Below are 16,684 nucleotides of genomic sequence, written 5' to 3' on the forward strand. Positions count from 1 at the left end.
CTCTCCAGGGTAACGGGACGGGGTAATACATCTCGGTTCTACCGTTAAGCGCTACCGCTGCAGCTAACGCTAAGTGGACCTGCACCACCAGAGGGCCTGTTGTCATTAGTCCATATCTCCCAGGAATGGAAATGTTTTTAATGGTGTAGCCTATGAGCGGGAAGGAAAGGGTAAGGTATGGCTGACCTCATGAATTACAAGACACCGGAAGTGGCATCGTGACACCTAACGAGAAGCAACCAAAATAGAGGTTGGAGTGAAACAATAATGTGATGATGTAGTGGTTTCACGACCCTGTAGGTCCAGGTCTAGTCGGCTCCGCTTGGTGTCAGGGGGTTTGAATTACACCCTGGTTTTTCAAAGCAAATGACTGGAACAGTACCATCAAGAGTTTTTTAAATCTAATTCCGACATGGGCAATTTCCCCGGTAACACCGGTGACACTGACACTCAGATTTTGCACTTTAAAATGTTTATGTCAAAGAAAAACACATTTATTTGAAGAAAAGTGCCGATGCAAAGTTTGGGAAGAGAATGACGGCACAAATCGTCATTCTGTTACCAAACTTTGCATCTGCCCTGTTCTTCAAGTAAATATATATTTGTAACACTTTCAGTAGAAATGTGTTTTTGTGAAATGTTCAGTGAAAATAGTTAAAAGTAGTCCTTGTGCATAAACTTGATTTGTTTAACTTTGCAATCATCATTTTTTACTTGAGATACATTTTAAATGGACAAATCTGAGTCTCAGTGTCACTGTTTTCGTGGAATAGCCCACATACAATATTCTTTCGTGCATGGGACGGTCGTAATCAGTAGTTCCAATCCATCTGCATTAACCTCTCCTTCTTGTCTACTCAATGGGAAAAATATTGAAAGAGCTCAATGAGCCTAGCTCAGTCCTATTATTGCTGGTGGAGCTGACTAAACACCAGGACTCTACTACTGTGACCTCTATTGTCTCCCAACTCTATAATTTATCACACACATGAGAAAATGCATATTAATTCACAGCAATCCATTAGACCAATGGAAGCTGGCTCTATAAATCAAACCAAAGGGCTCTCTAATTGACTCACACACAAAGGGAAAGCTGTTTATGACAGAGACGGGAGGAGAGGAGAAGGGGAAAGAGAGAGCGAGAGAAGAAGAGGGGGTACCATTACATCACTGGAAGAAGAAGAAGAAGAGGGAGGAAGAGCAGAGGAAGGCGATGCAACAAGGATCTATATGAAACGGACGAGAATTCTGAGAAAAGCGTGTAGTGTAGCAAAGCAGAGCGGAGAGCAAGCAGAGCAGAGAGCAGAGCAGAGAGCGAGCAGAGAATGAGCAGAGAGCGAGCGGAGCGAGCAGAGAGCGAGCGGAGCGAGCAGAGAGCGAGCGGAGCAAGCAGAGCAGAGAGCGAGCGGAGCAAACAGAGCAGAGAGCGAGCGGAGCAAGCAGAGCAGAGAGCGAGCGGAGCAAGCAGAGCAGAGAGCGAGCGGAGCAAGCAGAGCAGAGAGCGAGCGGAGCAAGCAGAGCAGAGAGCGAGCGGAGCAAGCAGAGGGGACAGTGGAGAGCGAGAGCGGAGCTCAGCCTCTGACCTGTGTGTCCTTTGTTCTGTGACTGATGACATGGTGTGGTATGACATGCCTTGGTTATGAGCCTTATGGCCATACATATTATTTCACCTATGGCCCATGGGTCTGTATGGTGTAGCAGAGGGGGGAAGGGGGAATTCTCCCAGGACCCTTAGTGGCCTGGCTAATTAGCTAAAAGAGGCCTCTTTCTATGCTTCCTTTCTCTCCTTTATCGTGCTCTGTTTCTCTTGCTCATTCTCCATATCCCTGTTAATCTCTCTCTCTCTACAGCCCTCTCTGTCCCTACATTCCTCTCTGTATTTTTCATTCTCCATCCCTCTCTCAATCTATCTATGTGGCAGTAATTGCATTTCCTATTCTGATAATTAGAGTAACTCAAACCTAATACGATTGCTACAAATGCCTGTTAACCTTAACAGATTACAGTTCACTAACGCTGTGAACACAGAAACACCAATTCCCCATGTGGTTAAAAGCTTTCATTTAAGCCACATCATCTGTTAAGAATGTGTTTACTATCTCTCTGTCTCTCTCTCTCTCTCTCTCTCTCTCTCTCTCTCTCTCGCAATTCAATTCAAATTGCTTTATTGGCATGACGTAACCATACAATAGACAATAACAATAACAATGGCATAGAGGACATGTGTAGGTTGGTTTGTCTGTCAGACTCACTCTCTCGCTCTCTCTCTGTCTCTCTCTCTGCTCCTCCACATCCGTCTAACGTGCTCCCCCGCTCACTTCTCACCTGAGGAAATGTTAAGTATGGGCCCAGGACCCACTAACTCTATCATACCTCACAGTGATGGGCAGAGCCCAGGGAGGAGTACAATGGGCAACCACATCACTCCTCTCCTTCCTTTCCTCCCTTCCTCCCTCCCGCCCCCTGAAAGAGCAATTATCTTCCGTCATTTGATCAGGCATGCAAAGCGCCTCATCGAACCATTATGGACAGTGACTCACTCTGACTTGCGAAAGGTTAATGTGTTGGATGATTGTAAAATTGTTTGGCTATTTCAAGGCACTGAGAAAGGGATAACTCAACTGTAAAATTTGATCAGCTTTGAAGCTGTGGATTTCTGGCTCATTGCCTCCCACCCCATCTCTACCTCCACCCCTTCTCCTCCCTCCACCTTTCTCTACCCCCCTCTATCACTCTAATCTTCCTCTCTTTCATTACCCCTTTCCATCTCTTTCTTCCTGCCCCCTTAGTCATTGTCTGTCTCTCCCTCTCTCTCCCGCATTCACTCTTTCGCCACTTATCCTTCTCTCCCTGCCTGTCTTTTAACCATGGGTTCAGAGGTGAAGGGGCTAATCTCATCCACGTGGCATCCAGAAGTGCTTTCTGGGAACTGACCCGCCTCCTCCCATATCCCGGAGCACGATTTACTATGCATCTACCCATCCACATGGAACAACATTACTTCACTTTACAGTTCAAAGGCACCCTCCCTCACTCACACGTGGTTATTGTTAAGCAGGGTAACGCAAAAGAGACCCTGATGTCACCTTGTATCAGAGAATGACCCCTCAGAACAGCTTTGAACATTGTAGAGTTATAGTAGGGCTTTTAGTGCTGTTTTTCTATATCTGTCTCTTTAAAATACTGAACAGCATACTGTGTTTAAAACCTGCATTCGTGAAACAGTTTGGATAATGGCTTTTGATTGGTGGCTCTGTAGGGGTAGCTATCACCTGGGAGTCACTAACAGCACCCTATTCCCTATATAGTACATAGGGAGATCTGGTCAAAAATAGTGGACTGTTGTCTGAGTGGAGTTACAGAGACCAGGGAGGGAGGCAGGAGACCCCAGAGAGTAATTACCTATAGCGCACCGCACCACTGAGCACAGCAGAGCCCAGCAGAGCCCAGCAGAGCACAGCAGAGCACTGCAGAGCACATCAGAACACATCAGAGCACCCCTGAGCACAGCACAGCAGAGCACAGCAGAGCACCACCAAGCACAGCAGAGCACAGCAGAGGACCACCGAGCACAGCAGAGCACCACTGAGAACAGCAGAGCACCACCGAGCACAGCAGAGCCCCACCGAGCACAGCAGAGCACAACAGAGCACAGCAGAGCATCACCGAGCACAGCAGAGCACAGAAGAGCACGGCAGAGCACGGCAGAGCACCACCAAGCACAGCAGAGCACCGCAGAGCACGGCAGAGCACGGCAGAGCACAGCAGAGCACCGCAGAGCATCGCAGAGCACGGCACGGAACGGCAGAACACGGCACGGCAGAGCATCACACACAGGGACTAGATGACATTCAACTCTAACAGACATGAGTGGATATATGCACAGAGGTACACACAAACACACACGCACAAGCACACACACACACACACACACACACACACACACACACACACACACACACACACACACATACACACACAGACAGATACACGCACACACGTCTTACTATACTTGTGAGGACTTTTTAGGGACCAACAATTCCATTCAAAAGCCTATTTTCCCTAACACCTTAACCTTAACCCCCTAACTCCTAACTCCTAACCCTAACTCCTAACCCTAATTCTAACCCCAACACTAACTCTAAACCTAACCCCTAACCCGAACCCTAACCCCGAATCCTAATTCTAACCCTAACCCTAAACCTAACCCCTAATCCTAATCCTAAACGTAACCCCTTAGCCTTACCTCTAAACCTAACCCCTAAGCCTTACCCCTAACCCTAAACCTAACCCTAAACCTAACTCCTAAACCTTACCCCTAACACTAACCCTAAACCTAACTCCTAAACCTAACCCCTAAGCCTTACCCCTAAACCTAACTCCTAAACCTTACCCCTAACACTAGCCCTAAACCTAACTCCTAAACATAACCCCTAAGCCTTACCCCTAAACCTAACCCTAAACCTAACCCCTAACCCTAACCCCTAAGCCTTACCCCTAACCCTAAACCTAACCCCTAACCCTAACCCTAAACCTAACCCCTAAGCCTTACCCCTAACCCTAACCCCTAAGCCTTACCCCTAACCCTAACCCTAAACCTAACCCCTAAACCTAACCCCTAACACTAACCCTAAACCTAACCCCTAAGCCTTACCCCTAACACTAACCCTAAACCTAACTCCTAAACCTAACCCCTAAACCGTACCCCTAACCCTAACCCTAAACCTAACCCCTAAACTAACCCCTAACCATAACCCTAAACCTAACCCCTAAGCCTTACCCCTAAACTGTACCCCTAACCCTAACCCTAAACCTAACCCCTAAACTAACCCCTAACACTAACCCTAAACCTAACTCCTAAACCTAACCCCTAAGCCTTACCCCTAAGTGAAAATAGCCTTTTTACAAGTGAGGACCGGCAAAATGTCCTCCCTTCTCAGAATTTTAGTTGGTTTACTATTGTTGTGAGGACTTCTGGTACTAACAAGTATAGTAAAATGTATACACGCACGCACGCACACACACGCACGCACGCATACACACATACACACACACACACACATACACACACACACACACACACACACACACACACACACACACACACACACACACACACACACACACACACACACACACACACACTTTCATAAGTACAAACTCAAAGGCACATATAGGCAAAGAGGACACACGCACATGTACACACTCATACACACGTATACACACAACACACACACGCTGTGACTTTGGTTCTGTCTAAAGGCTCTCCCTTTGATAAGTCACTGGGGATGAAGCCACAACAAAGGGAGACGAGAGCTGTAACTAGACTCCACTGGCGCCTGCTTACTCAAAACCACTAACGCTGGCCAGCAGCAACCAACCAACTGCCATCTCAAATAAAACTGGCACTGGGGAGTTATAAGTCTATAAAATATATATATATTTATAATTTATTCGATGTACAGAGCTGGTTGAGCCCCGTTAATCATATGTTATCCAGTATATATATATATATATATATATATATACCTGCCATATATCGAGCCATATAGTTGAAATATGACTGCCATAAAAGAGATGCAAGATGTATGGGAGAAGAAAATAGAGTGACATGACGTGAAGGCTTTGATTGCAGGGAGAGAAAAAGAGAAGCAGAGAGAGTGAGATCAACAGAGAGAGAGAGGGAGAGAGAGTTGGCTTGGCGGTAACAGTTCTCCTCTTTGTCTCTCTTTCCCTCTCATTCCTCAGTCTTTCCCCATCTCTCTCTCTCTCTCTCTCTCTTCTCTCTCATGATCTCTCTCGCTCTCTCTCTCGCTATCTCTATCCCCCTCTCTCTCTCTTTATCCTTCATCTGTCTTTCTCTCTCTCTCTCTCTCTCCCTCCCTCTCTCCTTAGACTTTCTATGGCTCTGTCCTTGCAGCTTTGTCTTGGCTCACCCTCTCAATGATAATTCCCTCATAGGAACTGCTCTGTACAGCTCTGTAACTCTAACTCAACAGATGGGCGGACGCCTCATTACCTTTAATATGTCCAACATCAATTAGACAGGAGGTAATTGGGAAACCGTGGAGGTGATTGCAAGGTAGTGTGGCCGCATACGAAAATGCATGCAACCGCTTACACACACAAAACATACACGCACATGCACAAGCACACACACACGGTCGCACACACAAACCCCTGTGGTAATGAATGGGTGTCATCAAGCCCAAAAGGGATGTCAGTGCCAAGGCATGACAGAAAGATGAAGTGGTGGAGATGATGGAGGGAGGAAAGGGAGTTGGGTTGCCTCTTCTCTGGCATAATGTCTCTCCCTTCAGTGTCTTCAGACAATCTTGATAGGTTACCATGCAGCAGAGAGGAGATGAGCTCTGTGATAGCAGCCTAGCTTGATAGGTTACCATGCAGCAGAGAGGAGATGAGCTGTGTTTTAGCAGCCTAGCTTGATAGGTTACCATGCAGCAGAGAGGAGATGAGCTGTGTGATAGCAGCCTAGCTTGATAGGTTACCATGTAGCAGAGAGGAGATGAGCTGTGTGATAGCAGCCTAGCTTGATAGGTTACCGTGCAGCAGAGAGGAGATGAGCTGTGTTATAGCAGCCTAGCTTGATAGGTTACCATGCAGCAGAGAGGTGATGAGCTGTGTTTTAGCAGCCTAGCTTGATAGGTTACCATGCAGCAGAGAGGAGATGAGCTGTGTTATAGCAGCCTAGCTTGATAGGTTACCATGCAGCAGAGAGGAGATGAGCTGTGTTATAGCAGCCTAGCTTGATAGGTTACCGTGCAGCAGAGAGGTGATGAGCTGTGTTTTAGCAGCCTAGCTTGATAGGTTACCGTGCAGCAGAGAGGAGATGAGCTGTGTTATAGCAGCCTAGCTTGATAGGTTACCGTGCAGCAGAGAGGAGATGAGCTGTGTTTTAGCAGCCTAGCTTGATAGGTTACCATGCAGCAGAGAGATGAGCTGTGTTTTAGCAGCCTAGCTTGATAGGTTACCATGCAGCAGAGAGGAGATGAGCTGTGTTTTAGCAGCCTAGCTTGATAGGTTACCATGCAGCAGAGAGGAGATGAGCTGTGTTATAGCAGCCTAGCTTGATAGGTTACCATGCAGCAGAGAGGAGATGAGCTGTGTTATAGCAGCCTAGCTTGATAGGTTACCATGCAGCAGAGAGGTGATGAGCTGTGTTTTAGCAGCCTAGCTTGATAGGTTACCATGCAGCAGAAAGGAGATGAGCTGTGTTTTAGCAGCCTAGCTTGATAGGTTACCATGCAGCAGAGAGGAGATGAGCTGTGTGATAGCAGCCTAGCTTGATAGGTTACCATGCAGCAGAGAGGAGATGAGCTGTGTGATAGCAGCCTAGCTTGATAGGTTACCATGCAGCAGAGAGGAGATGAGCTGTGTTATAGCAGCATAGCTTGATGGGCTACCGTGCAGCAGAGAGGAGGTGCCTACCTTATCTTTGTCCTCCATGTCTTCTTTCTCTCTCCTGTAACAATGGCCTGCATCCCTCTCAGCCTTCTCTATATTCCTCTCATATCCTCCATGTCTTCTCTCTCTCCTATAACAATACATCTCTCTCACCTGTTTTATTTTCCTCTATTCTTCCCTCTCTTTCCCTTCACATCTTCATTACTTCTTTATTTGTATTATTATTTACATTTTTAGGGGGTAGATCAGCTTTAATACTTCAGATAGATTGTGGCTTCTATCAATGTAATCGTCTGCATTTCCAATCCCCCATATATTTTCTTTGGTTCTTTATGACCTTTCTTGTAGCTGTGAGAGATGAGTGTCCTCCTGGCTCTGCTTGGTGTGTGTGTGTGTGTGTGTGTGTGTGTGTGTGTGTGTGTGTGTGTGTGTGTGTGTGTGTGTGTGCGTGCGTGCATGCATGTGCATTTCTATGTGTCCACACACACGTCTATGTATGTATTAGTTTAGAGACGGCTATCCATGTATCTGTCAGGTGGCGCTGCTGACTCAGCCCATCACACGCCGCGTGTCTTCCTCTGAGCAGATGCATCTACCAGCCGGGCCAAGGTATATGTGCTATCACTAACAGACACAACATAGGCTTCATTATCCAGACGAATGGCTTACTGCAGCACATAACTAGCCTAGAGGAGGGTGTGTGTGTGTGCGTGTGTGTGTGTGTGTGCGAGCCTGCATGTGTTTAAAGGGTAATATGCTACTCTAGGCTGTCGTTCCAAGCTGTTTTGTTGTCTACGGCATCAAACCCGACCCTTTGTTTCAGCCTGCTCTGCAGATATGGGAGGATATAATGTGGAGAGAGAATGTGGCCCCCCCTAAACAAAGCACATCTGGGCCCGGTTTCCCAAAAGCGTCTTAAGGCTCGTTAGAACCTTCATAGGAGCATCGTTAAATCTCCTATCTGTTTCTCAAAACAATCTCTATTAAAGTTGCACTTGAAAACTCTCGTTATTTACAGACTGCCTCAGACCACTCGTAGAACAGCTAAGTGTGTCGTCAGATGTGTTCTTGAAAACTCTCGTTATTTACAGACTGCCTCAGACCACTCGTAGAACAGCTAAGTGTGTCGTCAGATGTGTTCTTGAAAACTCTCGTTATTTACTGACTGCCTCAGACCACTCGTAGAACAGCTAAGTGTGTCGTCAGATGTGTTCTTGAAAACTCTCGTTATTTACTGACTGCCTCAGACCACTCGTAGAACAGCTAAGTGTGTCGTCAGATGTGTTCTTGAAAACTCTCGTTATTTACTGACTGCCTCAGACCACTCGTAGAACAGCTAAGTGTGTCGTTAGATGTGTTCTTGAAAACTCTCGTTATTTACTGACTGCCTCAGACCACTCGTAGAACAGCTAAGTGTGTCGTCAGATGTGTTCTTGAAAACTCTCGTTATTTACTGACTGCCTCAGACCACTCGTAGAACAGCTAAGTGTGTCGTCAGATGTGTTCTTGAAAACTCTCGTTATTTACTGACTGCCTCAGACCACTCGTAGAACAGCTAAGTGTGTCGTTAGATGTGTTCTTGAAAACTCTCGTTATTTACTGACTGCCTCAGACCACTCGTAGAACAGCTAAGTGTGTCGTCAGATGTGTTTTTGCCCTTCCGCATCACTTTATATACAGAAGATCTCCGCTAAACATATAATCAAGATGTTTATCAGTCTCTCTATGACCTCTGATCATTTGGGAATGACGTTGACTACAAATGCCAATACCTTTCCAAATTAAAAAGTGATGGATAAAAAAATGCTTAAAATGAAAAGCGAGATTAAATCATAAATACAGTAATTCTAAAGTCTACATAGGCCTACATATTTAAATCCTATTGAAATAAATGTCATGTTCAGTCATATTAGTTCTATTTGTAGGCTACACTGTTTGTCATTTTTGCCTCAATATATTTCTTGAAATGTAACAGCATGTGCACAATGATGTGCCAAATGAATCTGGGATTGAGTGCATTACTGAAGGGTAAGCATTACAATAAGCCGCCTCAATATTCTTGGCGATTAGGTGATAATATCTTTCTAGGAGTTGATCAGTCGTCAGTATTGTGGAATAATTGTAATGTGAGGGTAAGATTTGACTGAAGAAAGCTGATCTGAGAGCAGCGCTGCCTTTCTTTCCATCCTATCAGTGTCGACACCTGCCTCAACCACTCACTTAGTGAACGTTCTCTCTGCGTGGTGTTTTGGGAAACACGTGTTACATGTCCGGCCGTTGTAGGAAAGATGATTCGTTAAAACACTTGTAAGCCTAAGTTCCATCGCTATCGGTAACCCAGGCCCAGGTGTTTTTATGGAGAGCCTGTATCTCTGAGGTCTCCTGCTGGCTGGCTGACTGACTGGCTGCATGGCTGGCTGGTTGGCTGGCTGGCTGCCTGCATGGCTGGCTGACTGGCTGCATAGCTAGGAGAGGAGAGCGGAGAGAGGAAACCAGAGAGCAGCTTCCTTTGTGTTAATATCATCCCTGGTCCCCATGCACCTGCACAGAGAGGAGTGGCGATGACCATTTGATGACCTGTTGAGGCCAGGGGGCAGTATTGAGAATTTTGGAAAAAAATATGTGCGCATTTTTAACTGCCTCCTACACCAACTCAGAAGCTAGAATATGCATATTATTGTTTAGGTTTGGATAGAAAACACTCTGAATTTTCTAAAACAGTTTGAATGGTGTCTGTAAGTATAACAAAACTCATATTGCAGGCAAAAACCTGTGAAAAATAGATTTAAAAAAAAGAGAATTTTGTGACTGTACTATTTAGTGTCATTGTTTTAAAGATACCACAGTGAGAAAGGATTCAGTTCGCAACTCCTACTGCTTCCACTAGATGTCAACGATCTTTAGAAAGTTGTTGGAAGCATCTGTCATGAATACAGACCGAATTAGAAAGCTTACAAGTTGACACGTCATCACTTCATTTTTTGCGCCTGCGCATGAATCTGAGAAGAGTGCCTTTGTCATTATCGTTTATTCTAGACACTTGATAGGTTGTGTGAAAATATTACTGATGTTTACTGATGTTTCACGTTAAAAATGGAACAAAAGATTAGTGCTAAACAACGTTTGACATGTTTAAACAAACGTAAATAGATTATTTACTAGGTTTTCTTTAGTTTTTCGACGTGACTTTACACTGCCCACCTCATTTTGTGGGAGCCTACTGAACGCTAACTATTTGGACATAAATTATGAACTTTGTCAAAAGAAACCACATTTGTTCTGGACCTGGGATCTCTGGCAGCGCCTTCTGATGGAGATAATCAAAGGTAAGGGGATATTTAGAATGTTATTATCGATATTAGATGATGCTAATGCTAACGGTATAGCTTAGCTTAGCTTAGCATATAGCTTATTGTTGTTAGCATAGTACCCAGTTTATGCAAAATGTGATTTCCCAGTAAAGTTATTTTGAGATCTGGCCATTCGGTAGCAATTACGAGATGATAATATATTATTCTTTGAATGACAATATTATAATTTACCAATGTTTTCGAATAGTAATTCCGTGATTTGTAATGCTGGATTCACTGGGTGCATTCGAGCCGAAAAAAATTCTGAATTTCACCGCGACTGTAAATGCTGTTTTTGGATATAAATATGAACTTGATGGAACTAAAAATGCATGTATTGTATAACATAATGTCCTATGAGTGTCATCTGATGCAGATTGTCAAAGGTAAGTGCATAATTCTAGCTAGTTTTCTGTCTGTTGATGCCCTTCTTTGAATTGGCTAAACATTACACGCAGCTATTGTCAATGTACTCTCCTCACATAACCTAACTTTATGCATTCTCCGTAATGCCTCTGAAAATCGGACAGCGTGGTTAGATTTAGGAGATATATCTTTCAAATGGAGGAAAATAGTTGATTATTTGATTTTTTGAAATGATTACTCTTGCAGTTTTGAATTCCCCGCCATGGTCACATGACAATGAATCCCAATACCGGGATAAGATCGGGATAAGATCCTCAACAGGTTTTAAGACAGGGCTGGCAGAGGTCAGCCATGATTTGTTTATTACACAATGTAAAATGGAATCAAGGTGGCAGGGGGTTTTCTTTTAGAATGTAATGGTGGATCTTTGCGGGATTTGTGTGTGCGTGGTGTGTGTGTGTATACGTGTGTGTGCATATGTGTGTGTATGTGCATATGAGTGTGCATCCAATTCATATTCACATTTGCTTTGTGTGTGTCTTTTCCAATGATTCACAACCATCAGCAGCGTGGTGATTATTCATGCCCGTTGCTCTTCAAGCTTGTTGCTCTTACGTGAGGTGAGTTTTAAGTGGTTCTCTGTAAGTGACTCCTGGACCTCTCTGCCATCTCTGTCACCGCGGTGGAAAGGATTACACATATACTATCACACAGTGACAGAACAGGAAACTCGTATACAGGAGGGGAGCAGTGATCTTTTCACAGCTAGTATAGGTCACATCACATCCCATTAGAACAGTGTAAGGAGGAAGGACCATGAAGACTCTCAGAAATCATACACAGAGAATTGTAAACGCTACTTGGCGTTTCTCCCTCCGACATGGGTTACATTGTACACTAATGCATGTTAATGTAACAGGGTTGTTTATGTTTCCACTTGCCACTGCAGAAATATGTATTTGATGTTTATGTATTCCTGTTGGTTGGTTTCATTTACATATCAATAAGGTGTATGTGGTTGCCATTGGTCATGCTTGCAGATAAGGGGAGATTACAAAAGTATTTTCTAAGTACAATTAATTATACAGTTGAAGTCGGAAGTTTACATACACCTTAGCCAAATACATTTAAACTTTCACAATTCCTGACATTTAATCCTAGTAAAAATTCCCTGTCTTCGGTCAGTTAGGATCACCACTTTATTTGAAGAATGTGAAATGTCAGAATAACAGTAGAGAGAATGATTTATTTCAGCTTTTATTTCTTTCATCACATTCCCAGTGGGTCAGAAGTTTTACATAGACTCAATTAGTATTTGGTAGCATTGCCTTTAAATTGTTGAACGTGAGTCAAACTTTTCGGGGCGCCTTCCACAAGCTTCCCAAAATAAGTTGGGTGAATTTTGGCCCATTCCTCCTGACAGAGCTGGTGTAACTGAGTCAGGTTTGTAGGCCTCCTTGCTCGCACACGCTTTTTCAGTTCTGCCCACAACTTTTCTATGGGATTGAGGTCAGGTATTTGTGATGGCCACTCCAATGCCTTGACTTTGTTGTCCTTAAGCCATTTTGCCACAACTTTGGAAGTATGCTTGGGGTCATTGTCCATTTGGAAGACCCATTTGGACCAAGCTTTAACTTCCTGACTGATGTCTTGAGATGTTGCTTGCGTACTATTGTTTGTACAGATGAACGTGGTACCTTCAGGCATTTGGAAATTGCTCCCAAGGATGAACCAGACTTGTGGAGGTCTACAATTGTTTTTCTGAGGTCTTGGCTGATTTCTTTTGATTTTCCCATGATGTGAAGCAAAGAGGCACTGAGTTTGAAGGTAGGCCTTGAAATACATCCACAGGTACACCTCCAATTGACTCAAATGATGTCAATTAGCCTATCAGAAGCTTCTAAAGCCACATAATTTTCTGGAATTTTCAAAGCTGTTTAAAGGCACAGTCAACTTAATGTAGATAAACTTCTGACACACTCTAATTGTGATAGTGAATTATGAGTGAAATAATCTGTCTGTAAACAATTGTTGGAAAAACTACTTGTGTCATGCACAAAGTAGATGTCCTAACTGACTTGCCAAAACTATAGTTTGTTAACAAGAAATTTGTGGAGTGGTTGAAAAACGAGTTTTAATGACTCCAACCTAAGAGTATGTAAACTTCCGACTTCAACTGTATATACAGTACCAGTCAAAAGTTTGGACACACTTACTCATTCAAGGGTTTTTCTTTATTTTTACTATTTTCTACATTGTAGATTAATAGTTAAAGACATCAAAACTATAAATAACACATATGGAATCATATAGTAACCAAAAAAGTGTTAAACAAATCAAAATATATTTTAGATGTTACATTCTTCAAAGTAGCCACCCTTTGCCTTGATGACAGCTTTGCACACTCTTGGCATTCTCTCAACCAGCTTCATGAGGAATGCTTTTCAACAGTCTTGAAGGAGCTCCCAAATATGTTAAGCACTTGTTGGCTGATTTTGCTTCACTCTGCGGTCCAACTCAACCCAAGTGAGATGGTTTGGGATAAGGTCGGGGGATTGTGGAGGCCAGGTCATCTGATGCAGCACTCCATCAATTTCCTTAGTCAAATAGCCCTTACACAGCCTGGTGGTGTGTTCTGGGTCATTGTCCTGTTGAAAAACTAATTATAGTCCCACTAAGTGCAAACCAGATGGGATGGCGTATCGCTGCACAATGCTGTGGTAGCCATGCTGGTTAAGTGTCCCTTGAACTCTAAATAAATCACCTACTGTGTCACCAGCAAAGCACCCCCACACTATCACACCTCCTCTTCCATGCTTCACGGTGGGAACCACACATGCGGAGGTCATCCGTTCACTTACTCTGCGTCTCACAAAGACACAGCGGTTAGAACCAAAAATCTCAAATTTGGACTCATAAGACCAAAGGACAGACTTCCACCAGTCTAATGTCCATTGCTCGTGTTTCTTGGCCAAAGCAAGTATCTTCTTCTTATTGGTGTCCTTTCGTAGTGGTTTCTTTGCAGCAATTCAACCATGATGGTCTGATTCACATAGTTTCCTCTGGACAGTTGATGTTGAGATGTGTCTGTTACTTGAACTCTGTGAAGCATTTACGTGGGCTGAAATCTGAGGTGCAATTAACTCTAATGAACTTAACCTCTGGGTCTTCTTCTTGTGGCGGTCCTCATGAGAGCCAGTTTCATCATAGCGCTTGATGTTTTTGTGACTGCACTTGAATAAACTTTTCAAGTTCTTGACATTTTCCAGATTGACTGACCTTCATGACTTAAAGTAATGATGGACTGTAATTTTTCTTTGCTTAATTGTGCTGTTCTTGCCATAATATGGACTTGGTCTTTTACTAAATAGGGTTATCTTCTGTATACCATCCCTACCTTATCACAACCCAACTGATTGGCTCAAACGAATTAAGAAGGAAAGTAATTCCACAAATTTACTTTTAACAAGGCACACTTGTTAATTGAAATGCATTCCAGGTGACAACCTCATGAAGCTGGTTGAGAGAATGCCAAGAGTGTGCAAAGTTGTCATCAAGGCAAAGGGTGGCTACTTTGAAGAATATAAAATCTAAAATATATTTAGATTTGTTTCACACTTTTTTGGTTACTTCATGATTTCATGTGTTATTTCATAGTTTTGATGTCTTCACTATTATTCTAAAATGTATAAAATTGTTTTAAAAAATTATGAAAAACCCTTGAATGAGTAAGTGTGTCCAAACTTTTGACTGGTACTGTTTTTATATACACTCACTGCCCAGTTTATTAGGTACACCACCCCGTTCACAAAAATGGATAGCTTCTACAGACAGTGAGTCACGTGGCCGTGGCTTGCTATATAAAGCAGACTGGCATCGAGGCATTCAGTTACTGTTCGATTGAATGTTAGAATGGGCAAAACGTGTGACCTAAGTGACTTTGAGCGTGGTATGATCGTCGGTGCAGGGCCTGGTCCGACGAATCCCAGTTCCTGTTGCGTCAGGCTTTGGCCTAAGCAGCATGAGTCCATGGACCCATCCTGCTGGTGTCAACGGTACAGGCTGGTGGAGGTGGTAATACCAACTAAGCAACGATTGAACACAACATCGTATCTGAACATTGTTGCTCACCAAAGCCAATAGAGCGTCTTTCAGATGAGATGGAACGGGCTGTTCGCAGTATGAATGTACCGCCGTCCGATCTACAGCATCTGAGTGATGCCATCGTGTCAGCAGGGACCAACATCCCTGTGGGTATCCCTGTGGAACAACAAATCATAGTATTTGTTAACATCCTTGTAGGTTGATTCATAACCTGAACCAGATTACAGGCACTGGTTAATCAACCTACCAGGGTGTTTATATACACAGCTGTGTGCCTTTCCAAATAATGTACAATCAATTGAATTTACCACAGGTGGACTCCAAGTTGTAGAAACATCTCAAGGATGATCAATGAAAACAGGATGCACCTGGGCTCAATTTTGAGTCTTACACCAAATGGTCTGAATACTTATGTAAATTAGATATTATGTATTTTTTATTTGTACATTTGCAAAAATTTCTAAAACCTGTTTTTGCTTCGTCAATATGGCGTATTGTGTGTAGATTGATGAGTGGAAAAAATTATTTAATCCATTTTAGAATAAGGCTGTAACGTAACAAAATGTGCAAAAGGTCAAGGGGTCTGAATTCACTGTATATACAGTATACTGTATATAAGTGTGTACGTGTGTGTGTACAGTACCTGTTAGGTATTGGGGGCTTCCTCAGATGCGCTTTTGTATGTTATTGCTGTAAGAGTGAGTTAGCTAGCATGCTCCAGTTGTAATGGTCGCATTAGCTCCCATGCTAAAAAACAAATCACAAATCTACTGCCATCAACATACTGCTGTCCTGCACATCTAAAGTACATCCTTGTGTCAATCGTCAGAATAGACACCAATCATGTGGGACCGCTGGCTGGGCATTCCTTTCTTTAAAAACACAACGTAAGACAGTTAGGAAGTAAGATCACATCTGTTACACTAACATGGTGTAATGTGATAGGTGTAAGAATGTGTAATATTTGAGTCCCATTTAACCTCCGTTTGACCCTGCCACTCTTAGTGCATCTGTCCATCAGAGGGATGTCGACTCTGGAGTTCTGTTCCGGCAGCTGTGTGGAATCTTGGAATCCTGCCGGAGAGTTCCAACGTTCCCTCCACTGTCATGAGGTCCTGTGGTTAATGAATACCAGCGCAGGAATACTGCCCCCCCCCCGCCTTTCCCTGTCTCTCATTTTTTATCTTTTTCTCCCTCTCCCCCCTCTCTCTCCTTCCCTCTATCCCTATCTCCATCTCTCTCTCTCTCTCTATTGACACACAGAGCTATCCTTGTTAGTTTTGGTCAGGCCTCTGTAGTATGGCCTGCTTGTCTGTATTCCCTACTGAGAGGGTCCTTGTATGCTGTCAATGGTGTTTTTTCTCTCTTTAGAGACAGCCTTCATGTTGGTCCTGTAGGTTGTGTTGTAGTCTCTGTAGGAATGGATGGTCTTTAAGGTA

This window comes from Salmo trutta, chromosome 22 (assembly GCF_901001165.1).
Source record: "Salmo trutta chromosome 22, fSalTru1.1, whole genome shotgun sequence".
Classification (NCBI taxonomy): Eukaryota; Metazoa; Chordata; class Actinopteri; order Salmoniformes; family Salmonidae; genus Salmo; species Salmo trutta.